This window comes from Capricornis sumatraensis, chromosome 18 (assembly GCF_032405125.1).
Source record: "Capricornis sumatraensis isolate serow.1 chromosome 18, serow.2, whole genome shotgun sequence".
Lineage (NCBI taxonomy): Eukaryota > Metazoa > Chordata > Mammalia > Artiodactyla > Bovidae > Capricornis > Capricornis sumatraensis.
In genome coordinates, this window is record NC_091086.1 from 20454629 (window position 1) to 20477467 (window position 22839).

General features: G+C 39.4%; 1 protein-coding gene across 1 annotated transcript in view; it reads right to left on the bottom strand.

Annotated features, from left to right (window-relative positions):
- The window catches only part of ERBIN (erbb2 interacting protein), a 126460-nt gene that overhangs the window by 83436 nt on the left and 20185 nt on the right, over positions 1-22839 (bottom strand). The gene's annotated exons all lie outside the window — the stretch shown is intronic.

Below are 22839 nucleotides of genomic sequence, written 5' to 3' on the forward strand. Positions count from 1 at the left end.
AAAATACAGGTCATACAGAAGAGAAGAGAACCAGCAAAGGACACTGAAGAGAGGCAGTGAGTCAAGAGAAAGCACCCCTCATTTGCCCAAAGTATGATATTCTAAAAGCTAAATGGAAAAAATTATTTCAAGGAGGAAGTTATCAACTATGTTTAATAAGAACCTTAATTGCCACTGTTTAATAAGGTAAAGGTCACTGATTATCTTACTGAGGAGTAACAGAGACAAAATGCTGTTTGTAGGGGATTCAAGAAATAGAAGGATAACATCATAGCAAATATAGACAACCCAGGAAGTTCAGCTATAAAGGACACTGGAAAAATACAGGAGGAGTGAGACTGATGGTGAGTCAAGACTCACAGTAGTGGATGTGCAGGGAATAATCTAGTAAGAGAAAGATAGATTTTTATAAACAGATTTGGAAAACCATTCATAGACCACCCCAACAAAGTTTCCAGCCAGTTAAAAGAAAAAAGCTGCTCATGGACCCAAAAGAAACCTTGGGTGCCACGGTACAGCTTAGGGTTATTTTTCAAAACTACAGATTACTGTAGCTTCTCCCTTACAGATACTGATTTAGAAGATTAGCAATAACTCAAGATTCTTTATCATTAAGAAAATGCTGATATGATTTTTTTTTCCTAACAGTTTCAACAATAATCCACAGTCATCTATACTCAAATTACCATCTTTTCCCCTTCCCATTCTTTTCTGATAAACTCTCATTTGGGAAATATTTGAAACTGAAAAGTGAAATCACTATAAAAGTTTTTAAAAATATAGTATGTATACTTCCCTATGGATCTGAAGAGAACACAAGTTATACTTGGCTAGATTTAAGAGAAATCTTATGTTGGAATGATCTTTTTAAATAAAAGCTCACGAGTTAAAATGCACAACAAAGGCTCCTCAGGCATGCCCATAGCTATTAGATGGTATTTAGTTGTTCTGAAAGATTTTAGTTTAATCATGGCTCTCATACTTGCTAATCTGTATTTGATACAATCTGTGCTTAGTTCTGAGGAACTTTATGGACATTATTAACCCATTACCTGTAAGTACATGCTAGTAAACAACAAAAATAGTTATATGTAAAAGAATAAGAATAAAAAGGTAAGAAACTTATATAATGAAAAAAAAATACTGTAAAGGGCACTTGATCCTGAAGGATGAAAACAACTGTATGTATAAAATGCACTATGTCTTACAACACATACAGCAAGAGATAAGGAAAGAAGGCTACTAAAATAGATACACGTCACACTCTCAAGGTCAGCATTGCTGTCTGACCCCTGCTCAGTTCAGTTCAGTTCACTCAGTCATGTCTGACTTTTTGCATCCCATGAATCGCAGCACACCAGGCCTCCTTGTCCATCACCAACTCCTGGAGTGTACTCAAGCTCATGTCCATTGAGTAGGTGATGCCATCCAGCTATCTCATCCTCTGTCATCCCCTTCTCCTCCTGCCCCCAATCCCTCCCAGCATCAGGGAAGGAGTCAATTCTTCGCATGAGGTGGCCAAAATATTGGAGTTTCAGCTTCAGCATCAGTCCTTCCAATGAACACCCAGGACTGATCTCCTTTAGGATGGACTGGTTGGAGCTCCTTGCAGTCCAAGGGACTCTCAAGAGTCTTCTCCAACACCACAGTTCAAAAGCATCAATTCTTTGGCACTCAGCTTTCTTCACAGTCCAACTCTCACATTCATACATGACCACTGGAAAAACCATAGCCTTGACTAGACGGACCTTTGTTCGCAAACTAATGTCTTTGCTTTTTAACATGCTATCTAGGTTGGTCATAACTTTCTTTCCAAGGAGTAAGCGTCTTTTAATTTCATGGCTGCAAACACCATCTACAGTGATTTTGGAGCCCCCCAAAAATAAAGTCTGACACCGTTTCCACTGTTTTCCCATCTATTTCCCAGGAAGTGATGGGACCAGATGCCATAATCTTAGTTTTCTGAATGCTGAGTAGAAAGTTTCGTCTTGCCAGCAACATTACCCAAACAAACTTTTATATCAAACAATGGTTAGCATATATATGGTAAAAAAATCTTAACGTGGAACAAAGCAGTTGACATATATATTGAAGTTATAAGGCGTTCCCACATTTGCAGAAATTTCCACTTTTATGTTTTTACATAATTTACATAATAAAATAGACCTTTGGATTATAGTTTGGCAAATGCATACATCCATATAACCAACAGCAATCAAGATATAAAATCTTTCCTTCACCCAAGAAAATTCCCATGTGCCACTTTCCAGTCAATACCCTCATCAAGACAACCTGTCCTAGATAAGAGTGCTATGACATTTGTGTACAAGTATTATGAGAATGTAAGCTTCAGTTCTTGCAGATAAATAAAGGGTAGTGAAACTGCTAGATCACAGTTCATAAAGAAAGCTGAGTGCCAAAGAATTGATGCTTTTGAATGGAGGTGTTGGAGAAGACTCTTGAGAATCCCTTGGACTGCAAGGAGATCAAACCAGTCAATCCTAAAGGAAATCAACGCTGAATATTCATTGGAAGGACTGACGCTGAAGCTGAAGTTCTAATACTTTGGCCATCTGATGCAAAGAACTAACTCTGGAAGAGACCCTGATGCTGGCAAAGACTGAAGGCAGGAGGAGAAGAGGATGACAGGATGAGATGGTTGGATGGCATCACCGACTCAATGGACATGAGTTTGAGCAAGATCCAGGAGTTGGTAATGGACAGGGAGGCCTGGCATGCTACAGTCCATGGGGTCATAAAGAGTGGGACACAACTGAGTGACTGAACTGGAGTCTATAAGCATGTTTAATTTTATTCTTAAACAATAAACAAATCATTTTACAAAGTAGTTTTATCACTTACCACTCCCAGAGTTCTAATTAAATCCTCACCAAAACTTGATATTCTCAGTCTTTCTTAATCTTAACCTATGTAGTAGGTGCAGATCAGTATCTCATTGTATTTTTGTTTTGCATTTCTCAGGACTGGAAAAGGTCAGTATTCATTCCAATCCCAAAGAAAGGCAATGCCAAAGAATGCTCAAACTACTGCACAATTGCACTCATCTCACACGCTAGTAATGCTCAAAATTCTCCAAGCCAGGTTTCAGCAATACGTGAACCATGAACTTCCTGATGTTCAAGCTGGTTTTAGAAAAGGCAGAGGAACCAGAGATCAAATTGCAAACATCTGCTGGATCATGGAAAAAGCAAGAGAGTTCCAGAAAAACATCTATTTCTGCTTTATTGACTATGCCAAAGCCTTTGACTGTGTAGATCACAATAAACTGTGGAAAATTCTGAAAGAGATGGAAATACCAGACCACCTGACCTGCCTCTTGAGAAACCTGTATGCAGGTCAGGAAGCAACAGTTAGAACTGGACATGGAAAAACAGACTGGTTCCAAATAGGAAAAGAAGTGCGTCAAGGCTGTATATTGTCACCCTGCTTATTTAACTTATATGCAGAGTACATCATGAGAAATGCCGGACTGGAAGAAACACAAGCTGGAATCGATTGCCGGGAGAAATATCAATAACCTCAGATATGCAGATTACACCACCCTTATGGCAAAAAGTGAAGAGGAACTAAAGTCTCTTGATGAAAGTGAAAGAGGAGAGTGAAAAAGTTGGCTTAAAGCTCAACATTCAGAAAACAAAGATCATGGCATCTGGTCCTATCACTTCATGGGAAATAGATGGGGAAACAGTGGAAACAGTGTCAGACTATATTTTGGGGGGGCTCCAAAATCACTGCAGATGGTGACTGCAGCCATGAAATTAAAAGACGCTTGCTCCTTGGAAGAAAGGTTATGACCAACCTAGAGAGCATATTCAAAAGCAGAGACATTACTTTGCCGACTAAGGTCCGTCTAGTCAAGGCTATGGCTTTTCCAGTGGTCATGAATGGAAGTGAGAGTTGGACTGTGAAGAAAGCTGAGTGCCAAAGAATTGATGCTTTTGAACTGTGGTGTTGGAGAAGACTCTTGAGAGTCCCTTGGACTGCAAGGAGATCCAACCAGTCCATTCTGACAAGAGATCAGCCCCGGGATTTCTTTGGAAGGAATGATGCTAAAGCTGAAACTCCAGTACTTTGACCACCTCATGCGAAGAGTTGACTCACTGGAAAAGACTCTGATGCTGGGAGGGATTGGGGGCAGGAGGAGAAGGGGACGACAGAGGATGAGATAGCTGGATGGCATCACCGACTCGATGGACGTTGAGTCTGAGTGAACTCCGGGAGCTGGTGATGGACAGGGAAGCCTGGCGTGCTGCAATTCATGGGGTTGCAAAGGGTCGGACACGGCTGAGCAACTGAACTGAACTGAACTGAATTACAAAATGGCATAGCAGAGCCTTATCTGTACTTAGACCTCAGCTAGATAAGAAAGATATTGGACTTAAGTCTGACATGACACCCTAGTGAGAAGAGTGAAAAGATTTTGTATATGGGAAGAATGCATATTATTGTGCAAGAAGATACACTATATAAGAAAATAATTCTCCATGAGCATCTCACATTTCTGGGTTCTCTGAGCAATGTCATTTACAGCCAATTTAAGATGTTTATGTAAGGATACATTCCAGATAATAACACTCAGCAACACTGAGACAGTTCAGTGTCTTCTCTCCAGAGATCGTTGTTCATTGTTTAGTTGTTAAATCATGTCCAACCCTTTGTGACCCCATGGACTGCAGCACGCCAGCACACCTTCCCTGTCATTCACTATCTCCTGGAGTTTGCCCAAATTCATGTCTATTGAGTTGGTGATGCTATCTAATCATTTCATCCTCTGCCACCAGAGAAGATTTGTTTAAAATTCCAGAGTAAAGATAAGGTTTCTATCTCTCACTCTTCTGAGGAGAGGACAGGTCATGAGTGGTCCTACGTGTGGTCAGGTTTCCTAATTCAGGGTTCCCCTTCTACAGTGCACACTACTACCGGTGCAGGTCCCATCCGACCCTCACCGTGAAGCCCTATGAAGATTCAGCCTCAAGTAACCAACACAAGTACTGCCCTGGTGGCTGCTTGCTTTCCAGGGAGTAATAAACCCTTCCTTTGTCTCTGGTTTGTGTTTTCTGGCAAGTTAACACAGTAGCTTGTAAAGAGGGTAAAATCCCAGCCCCTTGACCTGAGATTTAACCACTATGAATTAAGAAACATGGCCACAATGTCTTTCACCACCAAGATTAAGAGATCCAGAGTCTACTTCCCCACTCCTTGAAATTGGGCTGACTGGAGGAGGAAATGGCAACCCATTCCAGTATTCCTGCCTGGGAAATCCCATGGACAGAGGAGCCTGGCAGGCTACAGCCCCATGGGGTCACAAGAGAGTTAGAAATGACTTGGTGACTAAACAACAACAATGACTTGCTTATACCAACTCAATGTGGCAGAAGTTAAGCAAACAACAGTGCCTCTGCCTCAAGATTTACTACTACTGCTTTTACCTTCTTTGAATGCAGCTCTGAGGACATGATCCCATAAAGAAGCCAGGGATAAAAGACCAAATGCTGATTCACAAGTTCAAGAGTTACTTAAATTGCTCTAAACATTAAGTTCACCAATTATACTGATTTTTTTCCAATGAGAAAATTTTACAATTTGTTCATTTACATGGGACATTTTACATTTTACTCATTTCCGTTTTCTCTATATTTTCTGCCTTTTTATTCGTTTTGAATTTGTCTTTTTCTCTAGGCTAAAACTTATTAAGTAATTGATTCTAATATTTTCTTCTTCAAGATTTAAAGCTATAAATTCTGAAGTTCACTTCATAAATTTTGATATGTTGTCTTTCCATTTGTTTAAAATGTTCATTTTCCATTTGATTTATTCTTTAACCATGAGTTATTCAGAATCACCTTAATTTTAAAACATTCAGATTGGGAATTCTCTGACAATTCAATGGTTAGGACTCTGAGCTTCCAATGCCAAGTGCCTGGGGTTCAACCCTTGGCCGGGAAACTAAGATCCCGCAAGCTTCATGGCATGGCTAAAAACATCAAAAAACACCACCATTCAGGGATCTCCTAATTCCATCACTTTACTGCAAATGGATGGGGAAACTATGGAAAAAATGAGAGACAATTCTGGGGGGCTCCCAAATCACCACAGATGGTGACTCCAGCCATGAAATTAAGAGACTCTTGCTCCTTGGAAGAAAAGCTATGACCAACCTAGACAAACTATTAAAAAGCAGAGATACTGCTTTGCCAAAAAAGGTCCGTCAAGTCAAAGCTACGGTTTTTCCAGTAGTCATATATGGATGTGAGAGCTGGACTATAAAGAAAAAGAAAGCTGAGCGCCAAAGAATTGATGCTTTTGAACTGTGCTGTTGGAGAAGACTCCTGAGAGTCCCTTGGACAGCAAGGAGATCAAACCAGTCAATCCTAAAGGAAATCAGTCCTGAATATTCTTTGGAAGGACTGATGGTGAAGCTGAAAACGCCAATACTTTGGCTACCTGATGCAAAGAACTGACTCCTTGGAAAAGACCCTGAAAGAAAGACTGAAGCCGTGAGAAGGGGACGACAGAGGATGACATGGTTGGATGGCATCACCGACTCAATAGACATGAGTTTGAGTAACCTCCAGGTGATGGACAGGGAGGCCTGGCATACTGCAATCGATGGGGGTCACAAAGAGTCAGACACAGCTGAGCGACTGAACTGAACTCTCATTTGTTACTGATTTCTAACTTAATTTCACTGTAGTCAAAGAAAATATTATAATTTCAAGTCTTCCACAGTATGTTAAAGTTTTGATACCCTCACATGAGATCTACCTTGGTTTTTCATGTATATTTAAATGTCACATTCTGCATCTCTTGGGCTTAGTGTTCAAAGAAAGTCAGGTGAAACTGATTGACAGTGGTGTTCAAATCTTCCATACCCTTCCTAATTTATGGCATTCTTTTTCTACTAATTACTGAAACGTACTGAAATCTCCAAGTATAAATGTCTACTTCTCCTTTTATTTCTATCAAATTTTATTTCTTGTATTCTGAATATCTTGTAAATATACATTTAGGGTTCTTATATCTTCTTGATAAATGGATCCTTTTATCATTATAAAATGTCCTTTTACTCCACTAATAGTCCCTGTTTTGAAGTATATTTTGCTATAACAACTTTCTTTTGACAAGTGTTAGCATACCTTTTCCCACTATTGCTTTAACCAAATTTGTCTTTAAATTGCCCATTTGTACAAAGCATATAGTTGGTTCTTGCTATTTTATCCAACCTGACAATTTCTATGTTTTGATGCTTGGCTTAGACCATTTGTATTTAATATAATTACTTGTATAACTTAAGTTTATTGCATTACTATTTATTTTTAACTTGTTCTTTGTTCCTGTTTTCCTGCCTCCAAATATAGTTATTTTCCTATATAATCTCACTGTGTGTACTTTTTGTGTGTGTGTGTGTACTTTTAAGTCATACACACACAACACATGTATTTTGGCTGCTCTACAAATGTACAGCACATATTCTTAATTCATCATAGCCCACCTTCAAATAATATTATACTATTCTAATTATGTATGTAATTTTATATATAACAAATGAAAAAGAGTATAATTTATTTGTTTATACTCTCATATTTCATGCTATGGTCATAAATTTTACTTCTATATATTATAAATCCCAGGGCTTCCCAGGTGGTGCAGAGGTAAAGAATGTGCCTGCCAACACAGGAGACATAGAGTAGGAAATGGCAACCAACTCCTGTATTGCTGCCTGGAAAATTTCATGTCAGATGAGTCTGTCAGGCTACAGTCCATGGGGTCTCAAAGAGTTGGAAATACCTGAGTGTGCACACATGCACACACACACACACACACACTCACTCACTGTCATTTATATAAATTTGAAGACCAGAAAACAGACTTCCGTATTTATTCACACATTCACCATTTCTTACAGTCTACTTCCTATAACAGATTTGCTATCAAGTCCATTTGAGCAGTGTTTTTAAAGATACTGCATTTTTTAGTTCTAGACTTTGCATTTGCTATTTTTTCAAAGTCCCCATCACTCTCCTGAAATACTCAATCCCTCACATGTTATCCTGCTTTAAAATCACTGTCTCCTAACTCATTGACTCCTAACTCTGGGTCATCTAAGAAGTCTGTTAACTGTTTTCTCTTAATTATATAATCATATTTTCCTATTTCTTTTTATGTCTCATAGTTTTTCATAGTATTCTAGATCCTTTTTATAAAATGATGGTTGAGAAATGAATGTAAAACTGTTCTGTCAAGTTTTATTTATTTCTCAGAGAACCTATGCTCTTCTCTCAGTTAGGACGCATGCATGCATGCTCAATCAGTCGCTCAGTCATGTCAGACTCTTTGCAACCCCATGGACTGCAGCCCGCCACGCTCCTCTGCCCATGGAATTTTCCAGGCAAGAATGCTAGAGTGCGTTGCCATTTCCTATTCTTGCGTCTCCTGTATTGGCAGGCAGATTCTTTACCATTGAGCTACATGGGAAACCCCTAGTTAGAATGAGTCACGGATAATTCAGATTTCTAGCAGATGCAATTTGAGCTGAAACTGGCTGCAGCTTTCAGTTCTGCAGCTTTCAGACTGCAGCTTCAGTCGCTCAGTCGTGTCTGATTCTTTGCAACCCCATGGACTGCAGCACACCAGGCTTCCCTGTCCATCACCAACTCCCGGAGCTTACTCAAAATCATGTCCATTGAGTCGGTGATGCCATCCAACCATCTCATCCTCTATCGTCCCCTTCTGCCTTCAATCAGAGTGAATTTTTCTGTCATCAATTCAATTCCCGACTTCTCATTCTCAACCACAGTCATGTCTTTGTGATCTTGTCAAAGTCTGAGATAGGAAGAAATTGGGCTATAGTTCTACATATTTTGGGTTTGATTTACCTTTAGATTCAACTCCAGCAGTGTCCCATAATTCAAGAACCATTAGAATTTGCAGATCTATACATTTCTTTAGGTTTTTCAACCCCTCCTATACTCTTTATGGCAAAATTCAAGGCAGATAAAATTATCAGGCTTAATGATTTAATTTTGCTTTGGGGCTTTGTCAGATACCTACCCTTTCCCAAAAGCCCAGTGTCTCTTGAAGATTGGATGACTTATCTCAGCCCTTCAGTCTTTCCATTTACAGCATGTCGTGCTTCATCCTATACTGAAACCAGGCTGGAAACTGCCACACTCTTGACGCACCGATGAGAAGTTCACGTATCTCTGGAAATCAGTTCACCAAGGCTTCCTTGATTCCACTGATTTTTTGCTACCTCTAATTTTTTTTAATGCAATTTTTACTCTTTACAGGTTTTTCTTATTCTTACCAGGGGACCAGAAAGTTTTTGTGTGCTCCTATATTCGGAGAAGGCAATGGCACCCCACTCCAGTACTTTTGCCTGGAAAATCCCATGGATGGAGGAGCCTGGCAGGCTGCAGTCCATGGGGTCGCTAAGAGTTGGACACGACTGAAGTGACTTAGTAGTAGCAGTATACGCTAACTCGCATGACAGACTGAACAACACGCTACTAGAAGCAGAAAAGGAGATGGCCAGTGTAGATAAAACAGTTCTGCTTATAGGTAAGACACTCCCATGGAAGAGATTCAGTCTGTTTCACCCTGTTGTGAAACAAATTTGGTAAAGGTAGAAGAAAAATCTTCAAAATTCTCCTCTATCTCAGATTAGAAGGAATTAAAATTTACGAAACAAAAAGAGGGCCTAATTATTCTTACAGAAAGGTCTTCATTCCAAAATTAGAAATAAGACTACAAATGCAAACATCCCAGACAGAATTGATTTATTTAACTCTGAAAACCTAACATCAGATCATTCTAAAATCAGAGGGAGGAAGTAGAGGGAGGTTTTAGTATGGCTCAGAACCAAACTTAGAGAAGGTGAAAATTGTGCCCAAAAAAAGGAATACTGAAGGTCTGTGAGTAAATTTCAGCTTTTTATAACACACAATTGGTTCTTTCAACAACAGATCAATAAAAGCTGTGCACAGACACTGTAGAAATATGCACCACAAACATATTCACAATGATGTTGCTCTTAATGTGATAAATTAAATCTTGGCATTATTTCAAACCTAGAAATACTTTCTCATATAGCCTTGACCAGATTCTAAACTATTCCCAAACAGGAATAGTGGCAGGACTAACTTCCTTGTATGTATTCCCTTATTTCTCTTTACTTCCTGGTATTCATCTCTATGCCAGAGTAAATCCCAATCTTCTTAGATTCTGCTAATGACTTACAACAATTCCTTTTCCTTTGCAAACTCATTACACATGATTTGTAAGCCTTGATGGGTACAGAACAAGATGGTCAAATAAACCAAAGAGAATGTTAATTCTCTGACATATCCTAAGAATCAACTGATTTTGACCACACACAGCAATATGAGACACTCAGTAGGTGTATTTTCCCTCTCATCTTAAAAGGATGTCTTCTGAAGATCTCTCTCCAGTTATCAACCCATTTCTCAGCTCTCCTTTACAACAGAATTCCAAACAAGTTGTCTATATACACTCTAACCAACTATTTCATCAACTTTTCTCAAACTCACTCGAATCACACTTTTGTACCCCATCACTTCAATGGAAACTTCTTCCTAGGTCATTAATGGCCTCAGTTCAATTCAGTTGCTCAGTCATGTACAACTGTTTGCAAACCCATGAACTGTAGCACGCCAGGCCTCCCTGTCCATTACCATCTCCCGGAGTTCATCCAAACTCATGTCCATTGAATCGGTGATGCCATCCAACCATCTCATCCTCTGTCATCCCCTTCTCCTCCTGCCCTCAATCTTTCCCAGCATCAGGGTCTTTTCAAATGAGTCAACTCTTCGCATGAGATGGCCAAAGTATTGGAGTTTCAGCTTCAGCATCAGTCCTTCCAATGAACACCCAGGACTGATCTCCTTTAGGATGGACTGGTTGGATCTCCTTGCAGTCCAAGGGACTCTCAAGAGTCTTCTCCAACACCACAGTTCAAAAGCATCAATTCTTCAGCGCTAAGCTTTCTTTATAGTCGAACTCTCACATCCATACATGGCCACTGGAAAAACCACAGCCTTGACTAGACGGACCTTTGTTGACAAAGTAATGTCTCTGCTTTTTAATATGCTGTCTAGGTTGGTCATAACTTTCCTTCCAAGGTGTAAGCGTCTTTTAATTTCATGGCTGCAGTCACCATCTGCAGTGATTTTGGAGCCCCCCAAAATAAAGTCTGACACTGTTTCCCCATCTATTTGCCATGAAGTGATGGGACCAGATGCCATGATCTTCATTTTCTGAATGTTGAGCTTTAAGCCAACTTTTGCACTCTCCTCTTTCACTTTTATCAAGAGGCTCTTTAGTTCTTCTTCACTTTCTGCCATAAGGGTGGTGTCATCTGCATATGTGAAGTTACTGATATTTCTCCTGGCAATCTTGATTCCAGCTTGTGCTTCCTCCAGCCCAGCATTTCTCATGATGTACTCTGCATGTAAGTTAAATAAGCAGGGTGACAATATACAGCCTTGACATACTCCTTTTCCTATCTGGAATCAGTCTGTTGTTCCATGTCCAGTTCTAACTGTTGCTTCCTGACCTGCATACAGGTTTCTCAAGAGGCAGGTCAGGTGGTCTGTTCTGATCTGTTCTGTTTCAGAATTTTCCACAGTTTATTGTGATCCACACAGTCAAAGGCTTTGGCATAGTCAATAAAGCAGAAATAGATGTTTTTCTGTAGATGTGTTTATTGTTTTTTGTGTGTGTGCAATAAACATTAATGGTCTACCTATTGCCAAATCCAACAGACAACTCTAAGCTCATCTCTCACTTGACTTAATAGTAGCGTTACTTCCCACTACTTCAGGTATTTTCTTCACTTAGCTTCCAAGATATGACATCCTCCTGATTTTGTTCCTACACCACTGGCCACACCACAGTATCCTTCAATAATTACTCTGCTTTATATCAACCTCAACACATTATAGTGATGGAGAATGCAGATACTAGCCCTCTTCTCTATCTATACTCATACTCTTGTTGATGATCCAGTTTCAAATGTTGAAATATTACCAAGTCTTTCAATACTAAGCACTCTAATGATACCTGTCTTAGTTTGGGTTCTCTCAAAAACAAAGGCTAAGATAAGGATTTGAATGCAGATAGTCCATCTAAGAAATGACCTACACAGCAGTTAGAGTATGTGATAGGGAGGAAGAGCCAATATAAGAAACAGTATATTATTGAAGTCATCCCTAACCTGAGGACAACTGGGGTTCATTCTACTTAAATTCTCTGAGAAGCACATAGGGGTCTCAAAATTGTCTGTCCCTAAGATGAGAGGCAAGCTGTTATACATCTGCTCCTGTTTCCTACTGGTTAAGCACTGCTTCTATGGGTGTTAACTTTCCCAAACTGCTAGTAGCTCTTGCTTGCTTTCTGGTCCAGCTGGCCTCCCACAGCACAGAAATCACTGTTGTTCACTTTCACTAAAAATACAAATAACAAAACGTAACAATGGGCAAAGGATTTGAAGAAGCATGTCTCCAAAGATATGTTAATGGCCAATATGCACGTGGAAAGATGATCCACATCATTAGTTGTTAGGGAAACAGAAATTAAAACCACAAAGAGATTAAAATTTTACACCAACTAGAGATAGCTTAATAAAGCCAGGTATCAGGACTGATGTGGAGAAATTAAAACCCTCATACATCACTGATGTAAATGTAAATTACTGCAGTCATGTCTGAAAAACAATTTGGCAATTCTTCCAAAAAGTTAAACATAGTTACCATCCCCACCCCCTCATTCAGAGGCCAATCTAGGCCTCCAGTGAAACTGAAAGTGAAGTCGCTCAGTAGTGTCCAACTCTTTGCAACCCCGTGGACTGTAGCCCACCCAGCTCCTCCACCCATGGGATTCTCCAGGCAAGAATACTGGAGTGGGGTGCCATTTCTTTCTCCAGAGGATCTTCCCGACTCAGGGATCGAACCCAGGTCTCTCACATTGCAGGCAGACGCTTTAACCTCTGAGCCACCAGGGAAGTCCCCATATAACCCATCAATTCTATTCCTGGGTATTTAATCAAGAGGACTGAAAACATCTGCTTTCAGAAAACCTTGTAACTAATGTTCATAACAGCATTATTCATAGTGGACAAAAAAGTAGAAATAATCTAATATACATAAACAATGAATGTTTTCTATTCAAGCAAAATGTTTTATATTCATACAATGAAATATGTATTATTCAGCTATTATACAAAGAGATGAACTACTGATACATGATACAACATGGATGAACCTTGGAAACATTATGCCATGGTAAAGAAGCCAGATACAAAAGGCCATATATTTTGTAATTTCATTTTTATGAACTGTTTCAAACAGGCAAATTAATAGAAACAGGAAGCAGATTTGTGGTTCCAGGTCTAGGGGCAAAGGAAAACAGGAGTGACTGCTAACATGTATGGCGCTTGGGGCAGTGATGAGATTTTTTGGAATTAGATGATGACGGCTGCAGGACCTTGCAAATGTACCAAAAATTACTGGAGTGTACACTTTATAAACAGGTGAACTTTATCATTTATTATTTGGGCTTCCCCAGTGGCTCAGACAGTAAAGAATCTGTCTGCAGTGCAGGAGACCTAGGTTTGATCCTTGGGTCTGGAACGGATCTTTCTTTCCACAGAAATTTATTTTCCTATCTTCCTTCTCTCTTTAAAAACTTAAGTTACTTCTATGCAACCCCCTAGTCGAATCCCAATTTATAACTTTACTGTGTCAAAGCTTTGCTCAGTACTTTTACCTTACTACTGACTCCTCTTTTCCACCTAATACTTCACTATGCTAATTACTTCTCTGGTTCTTTAAGTGGTGTTTTAAATAAAGTGAAGTGAAGTGGCTCAGTCATGTCTGACTCTTTGCGACCCCATGGACTGTAGCCTACTGCGCTCCTCCGTCCATGGGATTTTCTAGGCAAGAGTACTGGAGTGGGGTGCCATTTCCTTCTCCAGAGGATTTTCCTGACCCAGGGATCGAACCCAAGTCCGCTGCACTATAGGCAGATGCTTTACTGTCTGCGCCACAAGGGAAGTCTATTTTAAATAAAGCTGTCTATAAATAAAATGCTTTTGTGCAATGTGTACACTGCCCTAGAAACAGCGTCAAATCTGTTGAAAAGCGTAACCTGATTTGTGGATCCTTGACTCAAGTGCCATAGTGCTTGAAATTCCACCATTAGTTACTTATTATATTTTGGACATTCTCCAAACAATCTCTATTAGAATGCAACCTACTTAGTGAAGACAAGGCCCTAACTTCTTAAGGTAATTTCTTTTTATTCTTTCTTAAGTTCAAGAGAAAAGACGCTTTAGAGAAGGAACCATGAGCAAAGAGCAGAAAAAGACAGAAATCAGCAAACACACACACCTATAAACACACGAGGCCAGTATGAAATCATTATTTTTCTGTAAAACTAAAGTGTTAACTTAGCCTGATTATTATTACAACCACCACAAACCTTTCAAAGAAAATCAAACAGTCTTAACACCTTGTAACAGAGGATTTTAATTATTAATATGGTGGCACTAATGGTAAAGAATCTGCCTGCCAATGCAGGAGACCTAAGGTCTTACTTACTTTTGAAGGTACTGTCCTACCTATACCTAAATCCTCTTGGGCGTATCTAATATATAATGTGTGAAATTAGCCTTAGGTTTTCAAACATTACTTTTGAAAATACTGTTTTGTCTTTTAAATATTTGTTTATTTGGCTGTACCAGGTCTTAGCTGCAGTATGTGGGATCTGTTTCCACCAGGGATCGAACCTGGGACCCCCTGCATTGGGAGTGCAGAGTCTTAGCCAGTGGACCACCAGGGAAGTTCTGAAAATTCTGTTTTAAGTAACAAACTTCTTTAAAATTTTCTGTAGAAAAGAAAGTGGGAAAATACTGTTAAAACAGCTAAGGACTGCCAGGTGCTTTGTGCCAAGTTCATTCACATACTGAACTCTGACATCCCTCCAAATTAGGTATTATATACACATTTAAATATAAACAAAGGTTACAGGACAAATAAGAGGCAAATCTGAAAGCTCCAAGTGTAACAGTGTTTCATTTCATCAATGATTCTCAATGAATGTAAGGACACCTTAGGTCCAAAACTGTCAAGGACGGACATGATAAGAATTACACTTTCAATATTTTTAAGAAAATACTTACAGGCATATGAGTTTGGGAGTCTTTTGCAATAAAACCCTTGGCCTAAGGGTAGAAACTATTCTAAAATTTCAATAGAAATATTCTCTATAAAAATGGATGATGGGGGAAATGACACAGCAGACGGCAGTCGAATAACCTCGCAGTTCATAATGACCCTTCCTTTTTCCAGAAAAAGGCAACCACAAATCCATAAAATATTGCCTTCATACAATTTAAATAATATGGCCTTTAAGGTGATACAAAGGCACCAGTCTTCTCAACAAATGGTGCCAGGACAATCAATCACATGCAAAGGAGTGAACCTCAACACAGACCTTAGAACTGTCACAAAAATTAACCCCAAATGGACCACAGGCCTAAATGTAAAATATGAAACTATAACTCCTAGAAGATAACATAGAAGAAAACCTATATGACCTTGGGTATGGTGATGATTTTTTTCGATACAACATCAAAGGCACAATCCATGCAAGAAATAATTGATGAGGTGGACTTCCTTAAAATAACAAATCTGCTCTGCAAAAGACAATGTGAAGAGAATGAATGATAAGCAACAGACTGGCAGAAAACACAGCTAATCCTTCATAGTCACAGTTTCTGTACTTTGAGATTCAACCAACCTTGGATATTTGAAAAAAAAGTCCAGAAAATTTCAAAAAGCAAAACCTGAATTTGCCACAGCTTGGCAACAACTTACATAACATTTACATTGTACTTACAACTATTCACACAGTTTTTACATTGTATTAGGTACTATAAGTAACCCAAGATGATTTAAAGTATACAGGGAGGATATGCCATGGTTACATGCAAATACTGTGCCATTTTACATAAGCGACCTGAGCACCCTCACATTTGGTATCTTGGGGCAAGGGAGGGTTCTGGAACCAAGCCACTGCATATGTGAGTGGGAGGACTGTATTTGCAAAAGATACACCTGATAAAGGACTGTCATCCAAAATACACAAAGAACTCTGAAAATCAAACAGTGAGAAAACAAACAACACGGTTAAAACTTGCCAAAGGTCCTAACACTCTCACATCACCAAAGAAGATATACAGATGAAAAATAAGCATATGAAAAGATGCTGCACATCATAAGTCATCAGGGAAATGCAAATTAAAATGAGAAACCACTGTAAACCTATCTAGAATAGCCAAAATCTGGAACACTGACAATACCAAATGCTGGTGAGGATGTGAAACTCTCATTCAATACTGGTGGAAATGAAAAACAGTACAGCCATTGTGGAAGACAGTTTGGTAGTTTCTTATGAAACTTAACATACTCTTACCATACAGTCCAGCAATCATGCTCTTTGGTATTTATCCAAAGGTACTGGAATCTTATGACCACAAAGAAGAAAAAAAAAAAACCTGCACACAGACGCTTATAGCAGCTTTCTTCATAATTGCCACTACTTGAAAGCAACCAAACTGTCCTTCAACAGGTGACTGGTACACAAAGACAATGGATTATTCCGAGGTTAAGAAGAAATGTGCAATCAAGCCATGGAGGAACCTTAGAGGTATACTGTGAAGAACTCTGAAAAGACCATACACATACATGTGATTCCAAACACATGATATTCCAGAAAAGGGAAAACTATGGAGACAGTGAACAGATTAGAGGTTTCCAAGAATTGGGCATGGGAGAAGGATGGAAAGGCAGAACACAGAGGATTTTTAGGGCAGTGAAACGACTCTGCATAGTACCATAATGATGAATATATGCCATTATATATTTGACCAAATGCCTAGAATGCACGATACACGAAGAGTGAACTCAAATGTAAATTAAGAACTGTGGGTGATAATTATGCGTCATTGTAGGTTCACAAACCATAACAAAGTACCACGCTGGTGGGGGATGGTGATAATAGGGGAGGTTATGCAAGTGTGGGAACATGGAGTATATAGGAAATCTCTGTACCTTATGCTCAATTTGACTGTGAACATAAAACTGCTCTTAAAAAAAAAAGTCTATCTTAAAAAAGAACAACTAGTCCTGATGTTTTACTTACTATGGAAAAAAGAATGGAGGTACATTAACTAGAACAATTACAATCTCTTGTCAGTGGTCCTCATTCCAACATGCAACCACTTAAAGAATATCTGACTCTCATTTCAGTTCAGCCGCTCAGTCATGTCCGACTCTTTGTGACCCCACAGACTGAAGAATGCCAGGCCTCCCTGTCCGTCACCAACTCCCGGAGGTTACCCAAACTCATGTCCAGCAAGTTGGTGATGCCACCCAACCACCTCATCCTCTGTTGTCGCCTTCTCCTGCCTTCAAATCTTTCTCAGCATTAGGGTCTTTTCCAATCAGTCAGTTTTTTATATCAGGTGGTCAAAGAACTGGGAGGTTCCACTTCAGCATCAGTCCTTCCAATGAATATTCAGGATTGATTTCCTTTAGGATGGACTGGTTGGATCTCTTTGCAGTCCAAGGGACTCTCAAGAGTCTTCTCCAACACCACAGTTCAAAGGTATCAATTCTTCAGCGCTCAGCTTTCTTCATCATCCAGCTCTCACATCCATACATAACTACTGGAAAAACCATAGCCTTGACTAGACGGACCTTTGTTGCAAAAGTAATATCTCTGCCTTTTAATATTCTGTCTAGGTTGGTCATAGCTTTTCTTCCAAGGAGCAAGCGCCTTTTAACTTCATGGCTGCAGTCACCATCTGCAGTGATTTTGGAGCCCCAAAAAATAAAGTCTGTCACGGTTTCCATTGTTTACCCATCTATTTGCCATGAAATGATGGGATCGGATGCCATGATTTGTTTTCTGAATGTCGAGTTTTAAGCCAACTTTTGCTCTCTCCTCTTCCATTTTCATCAACAGGCTCTTTAGTTCTTCTTTGCTTTCTGCCATAAGGGTGGTGTCATCTGCATATCTGAGGTTATTGCTATTTCTCCCAGCAATTTTTTTTTAACTATAGTGTTTTCTTTTTTAATCAATTTATTTTTTATTGAAGGATAATTGCTTTACAGAATTTTACTGTTTTCTGTCAAACCTCAAAGTGAATCAGCCATCAGTTCAGTTCAGTTCAGTTGCTCAGCCGTGTCCAACTCTTTGCAACCCCATGAATCACAGCATGCCAGGCCTCCCTGTCCATCACCAACTCTCATGGTCCACCCGAACCCATGTCCATTGAGTCGGTGATGCCATCCAACCATCTCATCCTCTATCATCCCCTTCTTGTGCCCTCAATCTTTCCCAGCATCAGAGTCTTTTCAAATGAGTCAGCTCTTCGCATGAGCTGGCCAAAGTATTGGAGTTTCAGCTTCAGCATCAGTCCTTCCAATGAACACCCAGGACTGATCTCCTTTAGGATGGACTGGTTGGATCTCCTTGCAGTCCAAGGGACTCTCAAGAGTCTTCTCCAACACCACAGTTCAAAGCCATCAATTCCCATAGGTATACATATATCCCCTCCCTTTTGAACTTCCCTCCCACCTCCCTCCGCATCCCATCCCTCCAGGTTGAAACAGAACCCGTTTGAGTTTTCTGACCCATACAGCAAATTCTCATTGGCTATCTATTTTACATATGGTAATGTAAGTTCCCACGTTACTCTTTCCATACATCTCACCCTCTCCTCCTCTCTCCCCATAAGTCTATTCTCTATATCTGTTTCTCCACTGTTGCCCTGTAAGTAAATTCTTCAGGACCAGTTTTCTAGATTCTGTATATATGTGTTAGAATATGGTATTTATCTTTCTCTTTCTGACTCACTTCACTCTAATAGGTTCTAGGTTCATCCACCTCATTACAACTGACTCAAATGTGTTCCTTTTTATGACTGAGTGATATTCCATTGTGTATATTTCCCACAACTTCTTTATCCATTCATCTGTCGATGGACATCTAGGTTGCTTCATGTTCTATTGTAAATAGTGCTGCAATGAACAATGGGACACATGTATCTCTTTCAATTTTGGTTTCCTCAGGGTATATGCCTAGGAGTAGGATTGCTAGGTCATATGGTGGTTTTATTTCTAGTTTTTTAAGGAATTTCCATACTGTCTTCCATAGTGGCTGTATCAATTTAGATTCCCACCAACAGTGCAAGAGTGTTCCCTTTTCTCCACACCCTTTCCAGCGTTTATTATTTGTAGAGTTTTTGATGAGGGCCATTCTGACTGATGTGAGGTGTTATCTCATTGTAGTTTTGATTTGCATTTCTCTAATAATGAGTGGAAACAGTGTCAGACTTTATTTTGGGGGGCTCCAAAATCACTGCAGATGGTGACTGCAGCCATGAAATTAAAAGACGCTTACTCCTTGAAAGGAAAGTTATGACCAACCTAGATAGCATTAAAAAGCAGAGATATTACTTTGCCAACAAAGTTCCGTCTGGTTAAGGCTATGGCTTTTCCAGAGGTCATGTATGGATGTGAGAGTTGGACTCTAAAGAAAGCTGAGCACCGAAGAATTGATGCTTTTGAACTGTGATGTTGGAGAAGACTCTTGAGAGTCCCTGGGACTGCAAGGAGATCCAGCCAGTCCATCCTAAAGGAGATCAGTCCTGGGTGTTCATTGGAAGGACTGATGCTGAAGCTGAAACTCCAATACTTTGGCCACCTCTTGAGAAGTGCTGACTCATCGGAAAAGACTCTGATGCTGGGAGGGATGGGGGGCAGGAGGAGAAGGGGACGACAGAGGATAAGATGGCTGGATGGCATCACTGACTTGATGGACGTGAGTTTGAGTGAACTCTGGGAGATGGTGAGGGACAGGGAAGCCTGGCGTGCTGCGATTCATGGGGTCACAAAGAGTCGGACACGACTGAGCGACTAAACTGAACAATGAGCCATGTCTCCCAGCAATCTTGATTCCAGCTTGTGCTTCATCCAGCCCGGCATTTCGCGTGAGGTACTCCACATATAAGTTAAATAAGCGGGTGACAACATATAACCTTGATGTACGCCTTTCCTGATTTGGAAACAGTCTATTCTTCCACGTCCAGTTCTAACTGTTGCTTCTTGACCTGCGTACAGATTTCTCAGGAAGCAGGTCAGGTGGTCCCATCTCTTTAAGAATGTTCCACACTTTGTTGTGATCCACAGTCAAAGGCTTTGGTGTAGTCAATAAAGCCATCATAGTAATGCCACCTGCACCTCTTTCAACTACCTGAAAAATCTGTCTCTTTTTTAAAGACAACTCAAACAAACAAGACATCATGCTGCCCCAAATCTGGCATTCCCTGCGACTATAAGGATTTTTTTTTTTTACAGTAGACACGTGATTGTTCATACTCAGGAATCTTGAAAATCCGTTAGTCAAAATCACCTGTACCATATTGTTTGGTATTTTAGTGGTTTCGGTAAAGCACCTGCATTAGATGCCAATAACAGCTCTAAATCTGCCTCCTGAGGAAACTACAGGCTTTATAATAGCAAGTACCCCTTGTAAAGAAGGAATACTGGCCAGTCAGATATAAATGCTTACCAACTTTCTTAAGCTGACAATAAACATACCACTTTCTCAATGATTTCTGAAGCTAAATTAATAAGAATATAGAATTCTGACATGTCGTTCTTTCTTTAGAAAGAAAAATCCTGAAATTGTCTGCTACTCAACTAGCGAAACTACAAATTAGAACAATGATGGTTAAGAGGAGTATAAGAAATACTGTCTGCACCTATGTATATTTTGACCTTATCAAATAAGAGTAGCAAAAATGTATGTATGTATAAATACATATGTATGTATATGCTTTATGTGTTTGTGTACATATGCACACGTAAAATTTTGAAGCACATTAGCCCACCCTCATATATGATCCATCTTTACTAAGATTTTTTGGTTTATAATCCTATTTTTATTAAAATATATATATATTAAAAAAGAGTCTGAGAGCTATAGAATATGTGCTATTAAGTTACTGTCAACAATACTGTACATTCATTGCTCAATAGCTCTTACATAAGAGAATTCACATTTTAGAGATCATTTAGAATTCAACGCAAGGAAAATCTTCCAATCCTCTGGATAATTTGTGATGTAGTGGGTTGTGATAGGCTGGCCATGAGTTGCCTTTGGTTTTTTTCCATAAGATGGCTCTCATAGTGCTTAGCTGTCTAAAACTTCATTCAAAACAACTCTGTTAAGAGTGTATTGTGACAGCTGTCGCAGTAGTGTACATTTTTTTAAAAACTTATCAACTTAGTGAATTTTTGTATAGCCATTTTAATATTGAAGATGGAAGAGGAAAAAGCAACATTTCAGCATATTATGCTTTATTATTTCAAGAAAGGTTAAAACACAACTAAAATGCAAGAAAAAAAAAAGACTTGTGAAATGTATGGAGAAGGTGCCATTACTAACTATACAAGTCAAAAGTGTTTTGCCAAATTTCTTGCTGGAGATTTCTCACTGGACAGTTCTCCATGGTTAGGAGGCCAGTTGAAGTTAATAGTGATCAAATTGAGAGATTAACTGAGAACAATCAATGTTATACCATGCAGGGAGATAGCCAACACACTCAAAATATCCATATCAAGCACTGAAAATCATTTGCACCAGCTTGATTATGTTACTCACTTTGATGGCTGGGTTCCATGTAAGTTAAGTGAAAAAAACCTTCTTGACTGTGTTTCCACATGCGATTCTTTAGTGAAACGTAATGAAAACTCTCCATTTAAAAAAAAAAAACTGTGATGGATGATGAGAAGTGGGCACAATACTGTGGACTGCACAAGATGATGGGACAAGTGGAATAAACCACCAACAACCACACCAAAGGCCAGTGTTCATTCAAAGACAATGATGTATGGTGGGATTGGAAGGGAGTCCTTTATAAGTTCCTTCTAGAAAACCAATTAATTCCAACAAGTACGGCTTTCAATTAGATCAACTGAAGGCGGTATGTGATGAAAGCATCCAGGATTAGTCAACAGAAAACACATAATAGTCCATCAGGATACTGCAAGACCTTTGATTTGACAACCAGTCAAAACTGTTACACCTTGGCTGGGAAGTTCTGATTCATCCACCATATTCACCAGACACTGAACCTTCAGATATGCATTTATTTTGGTCTTTACAAAATTCTCTTAATGGAATAAATTTCAATTCCCAGAAGACTCTAAAATTTGACACCTGGAAGAGTTCTTTGCTCAAAATGATAAAAAGTTTTAGGAAGAAGGAATTATAAAGTTGCCTGAAAAATGGCAGAATGTAGTAGAACAAAATGCTGAATATATTGTTCAATAAAGTTCTTGATTAAAATAAACAATGTATCTTTTATTTGTACTTAAAACACCAAATGGCAACCCACTCCAGTACTCTTGCCTGGAAAATCCCATGGATGGAGGAGCCTGGTAGGCTGCAGTCAATGGGGTTGCTAAGAGTCAGATACGACTGAGCATCTTCACTTTCACTTTTCACTCTCATGCACTGGAGAAGGAAATGGCAACCCACTCCAGTGTTCTTGCCTGGAGAATCCCAAGGACAGGGAGCCTGGTGGACTGCTGTCTATGGGGTCACACAGAGTCGGACACGACTGAAGCAACTTAGCAGCAAAACACCAAAAGAGTTTTTTTTGCCAATCCAATATTTCTTTATTTAGGATAAGGCTCCCAGGAAGCTAAGTCTGATGTTCTATCA